The sequence below is a fragment of the Nicotiana attenuata genome, chromosome 3 (assembly GCF_001879085.1).
Source record: "Nicotiana attenuata strain UT chromosome 3, NIATTr2, whole genome shotgun sequence".
Lineage (NCBI taxonomy): Eukaryota > Viridiplantae > Streptophyta > Magnoliopsida > Solanales > Solanaceae > Nicotiana > Nicotiana attenuata.
Genome location: NC_031991.1, coordinates 34191754 through 34206982, shown reverse-complemented (window position 1 = coordinate 34206982; position 15229 = coordinate 34191754).

Sequence of the window (15229 nt, the reverse complement as noted above, 5' to 3'; positions counted from 1 at the left end):
ATATTATCTTGGGCATGGACTGGTTGTCGCCCCATTATGCTATTCTTGATTGTCATGCCAAAACCGTGATGCTGGCTATGCCGGATGTACCGCGTGTTGAGTGGAGGAGTGCTTTAGATCATACTCCCAGTAGAGTTATTTCTTTCCTTAAGGCTCAGCGTATGGTTGAGAAGGGGTGTGACGCGTACCTAGCTTATGTGAGAGATGTCAGTATGGATACCCCTTTTGTTGATTCAGTCCCAGTAGTACGGGATTTCTCGGATGTGTTTCCAGCTGATCTTCCGGGCATGCCGCCCGATAGAGATATTGATTTTGGCATTGATCTGTTGGCGGGCACTCAGCCCATTTCTATTCCTCCGTACCGTATGGCTCCTCCTGAGTTGAAGGAGCAGTTGCAGGAATTGCTTGATAAGGGTTTCATTTGGCCCAGTGTATCATCTTGGGGTGCTCCTGTCTTGTTTGTGAAGAAGAAGGATGCCTCTATGCGTATGTGCATTGATTATCGCAAGTTGGACAAAGTTACAGTGAAGAAACGATATCCTTTGCCTCGTATCGATGATCTGCTTGACCAGTTACAGGGTGCACGAGTGTTTTCTAAGATTGACTTGCGCTCATATTACCATCAGCTATAGATTCAGGAGCCAGATATCCCGAAGACTGCTTTAAGGACTCGATATGGTCATTACGAGTTCCTTGTTATGTCATTTGGGCTGACCAATGCCTGATCGCTGCCGACTCAATACTACACTAAGGTGGGAAGAGCGGGTTGCAACAGCTTTTACCCGAATAGTGGTTCGGGATCGAATTTCCACAGGGAGCTAGTAATGGAGTTCTATTGTCTGTTTAGTCTAGAATTGCAGTTGTGCTTCTAATGTCACTTCTAACATCCTTGGTTTTGATTCTTATATCTACTATTATAAGACTAATGTTTGAAGCTAAATTATGCTACGGAGATATTGCTAAGTTGTAATTAATATAGAGAAAGGCACTAGGGTCGTGGCATTGCCTAGGTGGCTAATTAACGGGTAAATGCTATTAAGGGTAAATTGACAGATTTGGGGCTTATGCTATAACCGTTGCTCAATTGCACCCACTCTCACACCTCTCGGTAAAGAGAGTGATTTTGCCCAATTGACTCTCTCGAGACCAATTGGGTAGGCTAATTAGACCAAGCAACTAGGGTTCAAGTAGGGTAATTACTCTCTCGAGGTTTAACCCATTAATTGGGACTACCATTTCTAATGGGTCCATCCCAATTCCTTATTGGGTCAATTTTGGGGTCATAGACTCTCTTTCTCAAGAAGAGTTAAACCCACCAAGCTAGAATCAGTGTTTGCAACCACCAATCCTTAATTAAAACCTAAAATTAACCCAAATAGCAAGCACCCAACATCAATCTATCCTTAGATGGCAACACCCATCAATTACCCACACTAGGGTTGAGCCACAACCCTAGCTAATGGGTTTAGCTAGACATAATTAAAGAAGAAACAGAAGAATTAGAAGAAGAACTAAACATAATAATTAATTACTGATAAGAAATGACAAGAATCTATTGAGAAATTAATGCTAAAATGCCAAAATAGGCTAAAACTTCAGTTCTCACGAGCGCAGCTCAATATCTGGTACCAAACTTAACCTAAAAATGGGAAAAAGATCTATTTATAGTGGCTGGAAAAACTTGGACAAAAATACCCCGCGGGGTCAGTGCGGGTTGCGCAAAAAGGTAGCGCGGCCGCGTTGGCTCTTGAACTCTTGAATTTTAACTCTCTGAAGTTGAGGGACGCGGACCGCACGAAAGTGTAGCGCGGCCGCGGGAGCTCTAGCGCGGACCGCGTAAGTGTGACCGCGGCCGCGTGGCTTGTACTGGTCCCAACTTGCACCTCTCTGAATCTCTCCAGCGCGGGCCGCATGATTAGGTGGCGCGGCCGCGTGAGCTGAACGCGGGCTGCATATATCCAACCGCGACCGCGTGGTGAAAGTCCTGAATTTGCACTTCTCTGAATCTCCTAGTGCGGCCGCGTGCACTTTTGTGCGGTCCGCACTAGGCTCTTTTTCCATCACTTTACTTGGCCTTTGATGCTTGAGCAGGTTTCACTCCGTTTTGAGCCGATCTTTGACATTTCAATCACTTTGGTGGTCAAATCTGCATTCAAGCACAACCTGTGAGCATTTTGGGATTATTTTGTATCAAATTATACTCAAAGCATAGGCAAGTAGGGGCATAAAACACGTTAAAATCCTACTTATCAACTCCCCCAAACTTAAACCTTTGCTTGTCCTCAAGCAAACAAAATAAAATCCACCCCTTAAAGGAACATCCAAGTGATTCCAACTATCCTAAAGTAACCTCAACAAGCATCAATTGGGACTAACAATTGCCCTCAATACGAATGCATCATTAACACATTTTAAACTTTGAAAACTATGGATCAAGTGTGACACAAGAGCGTCAAGGGTTGACACATTTCATCAAAGAACTTTTCTCAAATACCTTGGTCATTGTGGAACCCAAACTCACACATCCTCAACTCTCCTTAAGCGAACCTCACCTTTTAGAGTATTGACACACAAACCGAGGTTGATGGACTTTCACTCATCTCTCTCAAGAAGAATGTCACAAGTCCGGCCCTAGGTACCATATGCTTGCCCCTTATGTAAGTATCCACTAATGTAGGTTTTCTTTAACTCAAGATCATATAGGGCTTTTGCGGATTCATTGTGAAGGTTTTTGGGTAAGGGTAGGACATGTTTTTGTTCAAATGGGTTCAATCTTCCCTTAAGCACTTCCTTTGATTCATTTTGGCACACTTTCTTGACTCATTTGAGTATTTCACTTCTTTTCAAGGAATTAGAGGGACACATTGTCACTCTTTCTTATGCAATTCAAATCATTTCTCCTTTTTCTACTTTTTCTCTAGTTTTTCTACGCCCTTTTCACTTTTGTTTCCCTTGTATCCCCTTTTTATTCTTTTTTAAATTGTTCTTTCTTTTTGTCTTTTTCTTTTCTTTCTTTTTCATTGCTTCCCTTTTTCTTTTGCTTTCGTACCTTTTACCACTTTTGCTTCCTTTCTTGTCTCTCCTCCCCCAAACTTAGACATTTGCCATTACTCAAGGGAAGATTTTGGGTGCCAAGAGAGGGTATCTTTTAGAACGGGTATAGGCTTGTAACATTGGTTCTTGAAAGAAAAAGGTTCAAGGCTCGAAAAGGTTAACTAGGGATCGTTTCATTGGTAGGCCATTGAATTGTTCAACTTAACAACGGGATCAAGGAGAGCCTATAATCACTTCTCGAGTCAAGTTTCACCTAGGATTTTGCCTCAACAAACATTCAGGGCAAGTTCTAGACCATTGGCTCGGGACTTGGACTCACAATTCGATTCCTCACCACACATGCTAGGGGATTGCTAAAGACATCGAGTCGAGGGCCCACAACGACCTCAGTTATGATTCAAGCGCACAATGGTCCAAAAAGACCACATGATGATTGTTTGGTCAACACAAGAGTCTCAAGGCCACGACTTTCACCATCCTAAACACAACATTATGTCTTTGATCATGGGATCGAAGGCAAATGTGTTAGGCCCAAGTGAAGCTTTGCCTGAGGTACCCTTAACTACGAAATATCAAAAACAAAAGAAAAATCAAAAACGGACTCAAACCCTTAAGAAGGTTGTCACGCCATCTATCATTGGGAAGAGCCACCCGGTTCGCACTATACTCCACCCTTGGAAAGAACCGTGGCATTAAGAAAACCAAGGGCTTATTGAAAACGCCAAAAACAAAACAAAAGGCTACGAGCCTATCTACGAAGCTAAAAACGAAAAATTTTGCGAAAATAGAAAAACAGAATGAATATGTACAATAGGGGAGTAGAATATACAATGAGGGATGAAAATATACCAAATGTAACTTTATATACAGACCAAAAGAGAATAAAAAGTACGAGAAAAGTAGCTAAAATGTAAAGTTATATACAGACCAACTAGAAAATCAAATCAACAGAACATAAACTGAGAATCTAATATGTACAGTCATCCAGATAATCCAAAAAATGTAGGGCGCACCCCCACGAATAAGAGCTGGCATTGTCCCCAATGCCAACTACACAAATAAGCACAAAAATCAGTGAAAGGATATAGAAGAGCTCCTAGGACTGGTCCGTCTCCATGGGATCCTTAGTGGTCCCCTGATCCTCTGTATGGGCGGGAACCTCAGACTGGTCCCCGGCCTGCTGCTGCTCTGCTGTTGGGATAGTGGCCTGCTCCTGGACCGGCTGAATATCGGGTGCATCACTGGGGGGATCTCCTGAGTCTCTGCAAGCTCAATCACGACACCCTCTGTACTGGGAAGCTTCCTCTTCTTCCTTGGAGGCTGGGTGCCTGCTCCTGCTGTGGCTCTGGTGCTGCTGCTGGAGGAGCTACATCCTCAAATAGCAAGTCTAAAGGCATTTGATCTGCCAATAGCTTGTCCACATCCTCTCTAAGTGCCTTCACCGACTCCCTAGATGCCGTTGACTTTCTCATCTTTTTATGCTCCTTGGCAAGCTCATTCAGAGCTTTGCCATATGAATCTACCACCTTAGTCAAGGTGGCCTGAGTCTCCAAAATCTTCTCCTGGTTGGCCAGGAGCTTCTTCAATGTTTCCTCAATAGACCGAGGAATCTGAACAGTGGCTGGTGCTGACTGGGCCTCAACTGAAGTAGCCAATGTGGACAACTTGGATGTCGCATCTGACTCTAGTTGTTCAAACTGGCCAAAGTCTTTGCTAAATGATGTGCTGTGAGAGGGTTGGTCCGGGAAGCAGGGACCGTCGGGCTAGCTGAAGAACTAGGACCCGCAGAAGAGGATGACACATCAGCAATAATGGTGGCAGTTGGGATGGAGGGGAGCTCAGTAGAAGGCTCCACAGCAGACTCTACCACAACTGGCTCCTCAGACTGGCCAATCGGGGTAGAGGTGGATGCCTTGTGTTTCTTGTCCTTTGGGTTGTCCGGCCCCTGAATGCTGAACCATGAGAATGGGGACACTGGGCAAACTTTCACATCATAAGGCTTCTTCTTCACCTTCGCATCCCGGAAATACATGCTGACAGTTTTGGGAAATGGATAGTTCCCAATACTCTCAACCCCCACCGAGGTGATCGCCCTGTACATCACATTCCCCACATCAATAGGGAAACCCGCCATGATAGAGGCAATCAGCACAGCATGAGGAAGAGGGATAGTCTGGTCATGGGAAGTGGGGTCAAGCCTGTTGAACACAAATGTAAGCCACCCTCTAGCTTCGAAGTTCAAATTCTTCCTCAAAATCTCACCCCGCCTGTATCCAATCCGGAATAGTACCCGGATGAGCCAAATGCTCAGCCAACCATGGGCGAACCTCCTCCTTCATTGCCAACTTCTCATTGTATTGAGTTTCGTCTTCATCATCAANTTTACGCGGCCGCGCTGGTGGGTAAGTACAGGGCCCCACGGTTTTCTATAAATAGAGACCTTAGGCCTCATTTTACACTTTTTGCATTCTGAACACCTGAACCCTAATTTTTCACTGTTCATCTGAGACATTCTTGTGTGTTGCATCAAGTGCTTTGATTCTTCTTATTCCTGGTAACAATTCTTACAATTATCATTAATTAGTGTTTATTTTTCATGTTTTTTTATTATCTCCCAGTAGTGTAGCTTCTTGTTCTTTGGTTATTTTTCACTTTTTCTTAAATTCTATGATTAGGTTAATTTATATGTTGCTTTTGGGATGCTGGGGAAACATTCATGTTGGGTAAATGAGTAGGGACAACTAGGACTCAAGAACTTGAACAAAAATGGACAAATTTGTCAAACCCTAACTCAGTGCTTATCGTTGCCTCAGTGCGGCCCGCGGTCGTTTTCTCGCGGACCGCGGTGGCCCGGTGCTTGTCAAATTAACTTGGTTTAGCGCGGCCGCGTCCCTAATTATGCGGTCCGTGCTGGCTCAACGCGGTCGCGCCCCCATTTTACGCGGTCCGCGTTTGTGAGATTCAGAGAGGTCTCTTCTGGTGTTGGTTTAGTGCGGCCCGCGGTCATTTTCACGCGGCCCGCGGTGCCTTCCACGTGGCTGCGTCCCTAATGGTGCGGTCCGCGGTGGCCTGTTCTGCACTATGTTCTGCAACTTTTCATCCTGATGTTATGCAATTATTTTCATCAACTTATACACTGACCGTGCTTCAACTAACAAAGTTAGACATGTTTGTTTGCAGGAAATGGTTAAACTAAAAGGTCGAGGTGCAAAGCAACCCGGACGAGGTGAATCCTCCCGGGGAGGAAAAGGGAAACAAACAAAGCTCACTCCCCGACCAAAACTGAAAACAAGAAAGCAAGTAGTAGTGAGTGATGACGACCAGTCAGGGAGTGAGTACCTACCTTCTCAGGACCTCTCAGCTGACTCGGGGCAAGCTCCCTCAGTCCCAGCTCCACCTACAGCCCAAGTTCCACAAAATGTACAGTCTGAGTCGTCTGATGGCTCAGCAGCTGGCAGCGGCGAATACTCCACCTCCCCCACAGCTTCAGTATCTGGGGAGAGTGCAGCAGGGGGGACCAACAGTGATGATGAGGTTCCGGATAGTGGGGTGCCCGAGATTGGTGGTATTGAACGAACAAGAAAAGCTGAGGTTTGGGCAGACCGGTTTGTTAGCCAGGTGGCTTTCCACAAATTCAGGGAACTGTGGCCTAAAAGAAAGCTGATTACAGAAATGAGCATAATCACCCGAGACCTATTGCCCTTTCTCCCCAATGTACACAGGCAGTTTCATACTAGAGTAGGATGGGAGCATTTTTGTGATGACTTGATAGATCCCAACGAGCACATGGTAAAGGAGTTTTATTGCAATGTAGCCCACACCAAAAAGGGCTCAATTGTGACCAAAGTGCGAGACAAAAACATAGTGTTTTCTGGGAAGGCGTTCAATGAATATTTGGGTTTTGATGATGAAGACGAAACTCAATACAATGAGAACTTGGCAATGAAGGAGGAGGTTCGCCCATGGTTGGCTGAGCATTTGGCTCATCCGGGTACTATTCCGGATTGGATACAGGCGGGGGTGAAGATTTTGAGGAAGAATTTGAACTTCGAAGCTAGAGGGTGCTTACATTTGTGTGCAACAGGCTTGAACCCACTTCCCACGACCAGACTATCCCTCTTCCTCGTGCTGTGCTGATTGCCTCTATCATGGCGGGTTTCCCTATTAATGTGGGGAATGTGATGTTCAGGGCGATCACCTCAGTGGGGGTTTAGAGTATTGGGAACTATCCATTTCCCAACACTCTCAGCATGTATTTCCGGGATGCGAAGGTGAATAAGAAGCCTTATGATGTGAAAGTTCGCCCAGTGTCTCCATTCTCATGGTTCAGCATTCAGGGGCCGGACAACCCAAAGGACAAGAAACACAAGGCATCCACCTCTACCCCGATTGGCCAGTCTGAAGAGCCAGTTGCGGTAGAGTCTGCTGTGGAGCCTTCTACTGAGCTCCCCTCCATCCCAGCTGCCACCATTATTGCTGATGTACCATCCTCTTCTGCGGGTCCTAGTTCTTCAGCTGGCACGACAATCCTCGCTTCCCGGACCAACCCTCTCACAGCACATCAGTTAGCGAAGACTTTGGCCAGTTTGAACAACTGGATGTCAGCTGCGACATCCAAGTTGTCCACATTGGCTACTTCAGTTGAGGCCCAGTCAGCACCAGCCACTGTTCAGATTCCTCAGTCTATTGAGGAAACATTGAAGAAGCTCCTGGCCAACCAGGAGAAGATTTTGGAGACTCAGGCCACCTTGACTAAGGTGGTAGATTCACATAATAAGTTGATCGCTGCAGACTCAACACTACACTAAGGTGGGAGGAGCGGGTTGCAACAGCTTTTACCCGAATAGTGGTTCGGGATCGAATTTCCACAGGGAGCTAGTAATGGAGTTGTATTGTTTGTTTAGTCTAGAATTGCAGTTGTGCTTCTAATGTCACTTCTAACATCCTTGGTTTTGATTCTTATATCTACTATTATAAGACTAATGTTTGAAGCTAAATTATGCTACGGAGATATTGCTAAGTTGTAATTAATATAGAGAAAGACACTAGGGTCGTGGCATTGCCTAGGTGGCTAATTAACGGGTAAATGCTACTAAGGGTAAATTGACATATTTGGGGCTTATGCTATTACCGTTGCTCAATTGCACCCACTCTCACACCTCTCGGTAAAGAGAGTAATTTTGCGCAATTGACTCTCTCGAGACCAATTGGGTAGGCTAATTAGACCAAGCAACTAGGGTTCAAGTAGGGTAATTACTCTCTCGAGGTTTAACCCATTAATTGGGACTACCATTTCTAATGGGTCCATCCCAATTCCTTATTGGGTCAATTTTGGGGTCATAGACTCTCTTTCTCAAGAAGAGTTAAACCCACCAAGCTAGAATCAGTGTTTGCAACCACCAATCCTTAATTAAAACCTAAATTTAACCCAAATAGCAAGCACCCAACATCAATCTATCCTTAGATGGCAACACCCATCAATTACCCACACTAGGGTTGAGCCAGAAACCTAGCTAATGGGTTTAGCTAGACATAATTAAAGAAGAAACAGAAGAATTAGAAGAAGAACTAAACATAATAATTAATTACTGATAAGAAATGACAAGAATCTATTGAGAAATTAATGCTAAAATGCCAAAATAGGCTAAAGCTTCAGTTCTCACGAGCGCAGCTCAATATCTGGTACCAAACTTAACCTAAAAATGGGAAAAAGATCTATTTATAGTGGCTGGAAAAACTTGGACAAAAATACCCCTGCGGGGTCAGCGCGGGCCGTGCAAAAAGGTAGCGCGGCCGCGTTGGCTCTTGAACTCTTGAATTTTAACTCTCTGAAGTTGAGGGACGCGGACCGCACGAACGTGTAGCGCGGCCGCGGGAGCTCTAGCGCGGACCGCGTAAGTGTGACCGCGGCCGCGTGGCTTGTACTGGTCCCAACTTGCGTAAGTGTGACCGCGGCCGCGTGGCTTGTGAAAGTCCTGAATTTGCACTTCTCTGAATCTCCTAGTGCGGCCGCGTGCACTTTTGTGCGGTCCGCACTAGGCTCTTTTTCCATCACTTTACTTGGCCTTTGATGCTTGAGCAGGTTTCACTCCGTTTTGAGCCGATCTTTGACATTTCAGTCACTTTGTTGGTCAAACCTGCATTCAAGCACAACCTGTGAGCATTTTGGGATTATTTTGTATCAAATTATACTCAAAGCATAGGCAAGTATGGGAATAAAACACGTTAAAATCCTAGTTATCAATGCCCTTGCAGCCTTTATGCATTTGATGCACAGTGTGCTCCAGTCATATCTCGACTCATTCGTGATTGTCTTTATTGACGACATTCTGGTATATTCCCGGATTTGGGAAGATCATGAGCAGCACCTGAGGACAGTGCTCCAGACCTTGAGAGAAAAGAAACTATATGCTAAGTTCTCGAAATGTGAGTTTTGGTTGGATTTCTTGGCATTCTTAGGCCACATGGTGTCGAATGAGGGTATTCAGGTGGATCCGAAGAAGGTAGAGGCGGTGCAGAGTTGGCCCAGACCATCCTCAGCTACAGAGATCCGCAGTTTTCTTGGCTTGGCAGGTTATTACCGTCATTTTATTGAGGGGTTTTCATCGATTGCAGCCCATATGACCAGGTTGACCCAGAAGGGTGCTCTGTTTCAGTGGACGGAACAATGTGAGGCGAGCTTTCAGAAGCTCAAGACAACTTCGACTACAGCCCCAATTTTGATATTGCCTACAGGTTCGGGGTCTTATACTGTCTATCGTGACGCCTCGAGGATTGGCCTTGGAGCGGTATTGATGCAGGGCGATAGGGTGATTGCCTACGCGTCCAGACAGTTGAGGATACATGAGAAGAATTATCCTGTCCATGATCTTGAGTTAGTTGCTATTGTTCACGCCATGAAGATCTGGCGTCATCATTTGTATGGTGTGCCTTGGGAGATTTATACTGATCATCGGAGCTTGCAGCACCCGTTCAAGCATAAGGATCTGAATTTGCACCAAAGGAGGTGGTTAGAGTTGCTGAAGGACTATGATATCACTATTTTGTATCACCCGGGCAAGGCCAATGTGGTGGCCGATGCCTTGAGTCGTCGGGCAGAGAGATTGGGGAGTTTGGCTTATTTACCAGCATCGGAGAGGCCCATGGCGATGGATGTTCAGGCCTTAGCCAGTCAGTTTGTGGGATTGGATCTTTTGGAGCCCAGTCGGGTTCTAGCTTGCGTGGTCTCTCAGTCTTCCTTGTTTGATTATATCCGGAAGCGTCAGTTTGATGACCCTCATTTGATTGTCCTCAAGGACAAAGTGTTGCATGGCGATGCTCGAGATGTAACTATTAGTGATGACGGAGTATTGAGGATGCAGGGTCGAGTTTGTGTACCCAATGTTGATGGGCTTCGGGAGTTGATTCTAGAGGAGGCCCATAGTTCGCGGTATTCCATTCATCCGGGTGCCGTGAAGATGTATCAGGACTTGAGGCAGCACTACTGGTGGAGGCGGATGAAGAAGGATATAGTTGGGTTTGTAGCTCGGTACCTTAATTGTCAACAAGTGAAGTATGAGCGCCAGAGACCGGGTGGATTGCTTCAGCAGATAGAGATTCCGGAGTGGAAGTGGGAGCATATCACCATGGACTTCGTATCTGGGCTCCCACGGACTTTGAAGAAGTTCGATGCCATTTGGGTTATTGTGGATCGGCTGACCAAGTCCGCGCATTTCATTCCTGTGTGTACTACCTATTTCTCGGAGCGGTTGGCGGAGATTTATATCCGGGAGATTGCCCGTCTGCATGGTATTCCAGTTTCCATCATTTCAGACAGAGGTACTCAGTTCACATCGCGATTCTGGAGAGCTGTACAGCAGGAGTTGGGTACACGGGTGGAGTTGAGCACAGCATTTCATCCTCAGACGGACAGACAGTCCGAGCGCACTATTCAGATTCTTGAGGATATGCTCCGTGCGTGTGTGATTGAGATTGGAGGTTCTTGGGATCAGTTCTTGCCATTGGCGGAGTTTGCCTACAATAACAGCTATCAGTCTAGCATTCAGATGGCACCGTACGAGGCCTTATATGGTAGGCGATGTAGATCTCCGGTGGGTTGGTTCGAGTCGTGTGAGGCTAGATTATTGGGCACAGACTTGGTTCAGGATGCTTTGGAGAGAGTCAAGGTGATTCAGGATAGACTCCGTACAGCCCAGTCCAGACAGAAGAGTTACGCGGAACGGAAGGTTCGTGATGTTTCCTATATGGTTGGAGAGTGGGTTCTGCTTCGGGTTTCGCCTATGAAGGGCGTTATGAGATTTGGGAAGAAAGGGAAGTTGAGTCCGACGTTTATTGGCCCTTTTGAGATATTGAGGCGTGTTGTGGAGGTTGCTTATGAACTTGCCTTACCTCCCAGCTTGGCAGGAGTTCATCTGGTATTTCATGTTTCGATGCTCCAGAGATATCACGGTGATCCGTCGCACGTGTTGGATTTCAGTTCAGTCCAGTTGGACAAGCATCTATCCTATGTTGAGGAGCCAGTGGCAATATTGGACAGGCAGGTTAGAAAGCTGAGGTCAAAGAACATTGCATCAGTGAAGGTTCAGTGGCGGGGTCAGCCGGTCGAGGAGGCGACCTGGGAGACCGAGCAGGATATGCGCAGCCGTTACCCTCATCTTTTCACTACTTCAGGTATGTCTCTATGCTCGTTCGAGGACAAACGCATGTTTAAGTGTAGAAGGATGTGACGACCCGGCCGGTCGTCTTGAGAATTAATGCCCTGATCCCCTATTAACTGCTTTCCCCGAGTTTATTACTGCTATTTTTATTTGCCGGGATGTTTGATTTTGAGTTTCGGAGAGTTTTGGGATACTTAGTCCCAAAATGAGAGCTTAAGTGTTGGAAAGTTGACCGTAGTAGGAACAGTGTGAAGACGGCCTCGGAATGGAAATCCGATGGTTCCGTTAGACCGTTGGGTGATTTCGGGCTTAGGGTCGTGATCGGATTGTGTTTTGGAGGTCCGTAGCTAATTTAGGCTTGAAATGCCGACAGTCGAATTTTTGAAGTTTCCGCTCCGATAGTGAGATTTTGATCTAAGGATCGGAAATGGAATTCCGGAAGTTGGAGTAGCTCCGTAGTGTTGAATGTGACGTGCTTGCAAAATTTCAGGTCATTCGGACGAGATTTGATAGACTTTTTGATCGAAAGCGTAATTTAAGAGTTCTTGGAGTTCTCAGGATTGAATCCTATGTTAAATTGGTGATTTGATGTTGTTGTGAGCGTTCCGAAATTTTGAACAAGTTTGAATGATGTCATAGGATGTGTTGGTTCATTTGGTTTGAAGTCCCGGGGGCTCGGGTGAGTTCCGGGTAGTTCCGGGATGTTTTGGCCTAAAATCATAGTTGTTGCAGGTCCAGAGGAGTTGCAGACCTCTGAACCCACAAGTGCGGTCCGCAGAGGATTTTGTGCTGCCGCGGTGGGGGCTTTGCGGCCGCACAAAATCCAGTGCGGTCCGCGGTGAGGAAAGTTTCACTAGTCTGACTTCGGAAGTTCATATCTTTCGATCTACAAGGAATTTTGAGATGATTCAAAAAAGGAAGTTGTAGCCCTTCGTGTCTAGTTTCCGGAAAGGTAAAGAAATCACAATTTGGATATCTGTAGAAAAAGTTATGGCCAAAATACTAAAGCCTATCACTGCAGTCAAATCCACCGCGGACAGCACTGGTTTTTGTGCGGTCAGCGGTGCTCCACCGCGGTCAGCGGTGGTTTTTGTGCGGTCAGCAGTGGTGGAAATCCGGGAGGTGCACTATAAATACAAGGTTTAGGGTTTTATTTCATATTTTGACCTAGAGAGCTCGGATTTTGGTGACTTTTCGAAGGTTTTTCAAGAAATTCATCGGGGTAAGTGATTCTAACTCGGATTTGGCTAGAGTACATGAATCTATCATTGAATTCATCATTTAATTCGTGATTTGGGATGGAATATGGAAGAAAATTTGTGAAATCTTTCAAATTTGTAAAATGATGATTTGAAGGACCAAATGGTATCGGAATGGGATAGTTTAGGTATGGTTAGACTCGCGAGGGTATGAGGATTCTGAAAAAGTAAATTTTACCCGATTCCGAGACGTGGGCCCGAGGGGCATTTTGGTCATTTTACCTAATTTCGCGTATTAGCTTAGAATTTAATTGTAGAATCAGTTACTTGAAGTGTTATTTACATTATGAAATTTAATTGAATAGATTTGGATCATTTGGAGTCGGATACTCGTGGCAGAACGTGGTGCCGGGTTGATTTTGAGCTGGTTCGAGGTAAGTGGCTTGTCTAACCTTGTGTGTGAAAACTCCCCTTAGGATTTGGTATTATTGATATTTGAAATGCCTTGTACTTGAGGTGACGAGTGCGTACTTGTGCTAATTGTTAAAAATCCGATTTTCTTTAAGTAATTTTAATTGTGTTTCTTTTTCCTGTTTATACTACTTGCAATTTAAGCTTGTTCTTAGCTTAGGGAAGCATGTCTAATTGACTTAACTGCTTTACTTGCCCAAACTGCCTAATTTGGATTATGTGCAACATGCTAGGCTACAAGTACCTGTTTTACCTTAGTATGGAATATTGAATTGAATTGTGTATTTCTTCGTGTTGTTGTTGTTGTGTGTTTACTTTGGGACTACAGGACAGTATCTCGGTAGATCCCCCTGCATATTTACTTTGGGACTACGGGACGGTATCCCGGTAGATCCCCCTGCATATTTACTTTGGGACTATTGATTTGTATTCCGGTAGATCCCCCTGCACATTTACTTTGGAACTACGAGACTGCACCCGGTAGATTCCCCCTGTACTGGATATTTACACTTGGGACTACGGATTGGATTTCCGGTAGATCCCCGCGCATTATGAGTTGGTCTACGGGACTGCACCCGGGAGATCCACTGGATATTTATAATGGGGACTACAGGACGGTAACCTGGAGATCCCCGGTTGTTATCTCTATGTTGAGTTGTACTCCTTCCGTGATTATTTGTCTCTGTTATAGTTGTTGTTGTTCTTTCTATTCTATGTTATTTCTTACTGTTGCACTTAATTATACTATCTTATTCTACACTGTTATACCTTATATTTCATTTATTCTCAGTAGGGCCCTGACTTTCCTTGTCACTACCCTACCGAGGTTAGGCTTGGCACTTACTGAGTACCGCTGTGGTGTACTCATGCCCTTCCTGCGCATGTTTTTCATGTGCAGATCCAGGTACCTCTACTCAGACTTACCATCCTTGAGGCGAGGCGATCTTTCGGAGACTTCGAGGTATATCTGCCACGCCCGCAGACCGAGGAGTCTCTCTCCATTCTCTCTTGTAGTTACAGTCCTTCTGTATTTACATTACTTTAGACATTCTGGAGTTAGAGCACTATGTAGTATTCTTAGCTTGTGATTTCATGAGATTACGGGTTTTGGGAAAGTATTAGTATTAGAAAGTTGATATGGTGTATGCCGAGCGGCACTATTAAACACTGTTTTATTTACTATTTTGGTTTTTACTTGTTTTCTTCCGCAAATTGGTGTATATTTCCGCATTTCAGGCTTACCTAGTCGTAGGGACTAGGTGCCGTCACAATGGTTCACGGAGGGCGAACCGGGGTCGGGACACATACCCTCAGAACAGTATTTACAATCATTCCTCTATCCGGTCAAAACTCTAGCCTGCGATGCCTTTGCTTCTCGAATCGGCCTCCGAATGCTCCAAATCTCCAAAAGATTACCCTTTGGTTTCCTCAAGAATCCCTCTCAAAAGCTTCAATCTCGTTCAAAAAGTGAAAAAATGAAGAAGGGTCGCGGATGGGCTATTTAAATACTGCCCAGGTATTTGTACATCGCGATTGCTGGAGAAGAGATGCGATCGCATAGAAGAAATAGTTGCTGGCCCAAAGTGTGCTACGCGATCGCGAACAAATCAATGCGATCGCATAGAAGGAAAATATGGTAGGTTGAATTGTACTACGCGATCGCGGCTATGCCTATGCAATCGCATAGAAGGAAATACCAGATAGCAGAACAGCAGTTCAAACATAGGGAAAAATGACCCGTGGCCCACCCGGAACACACCCGAGGCCCCCGGAACCTCAACCAAACATGCCAACCAATCCCAAAATATCATTCAAACTTGTTCCAACCTTCGGAACGCTCAAAACAAC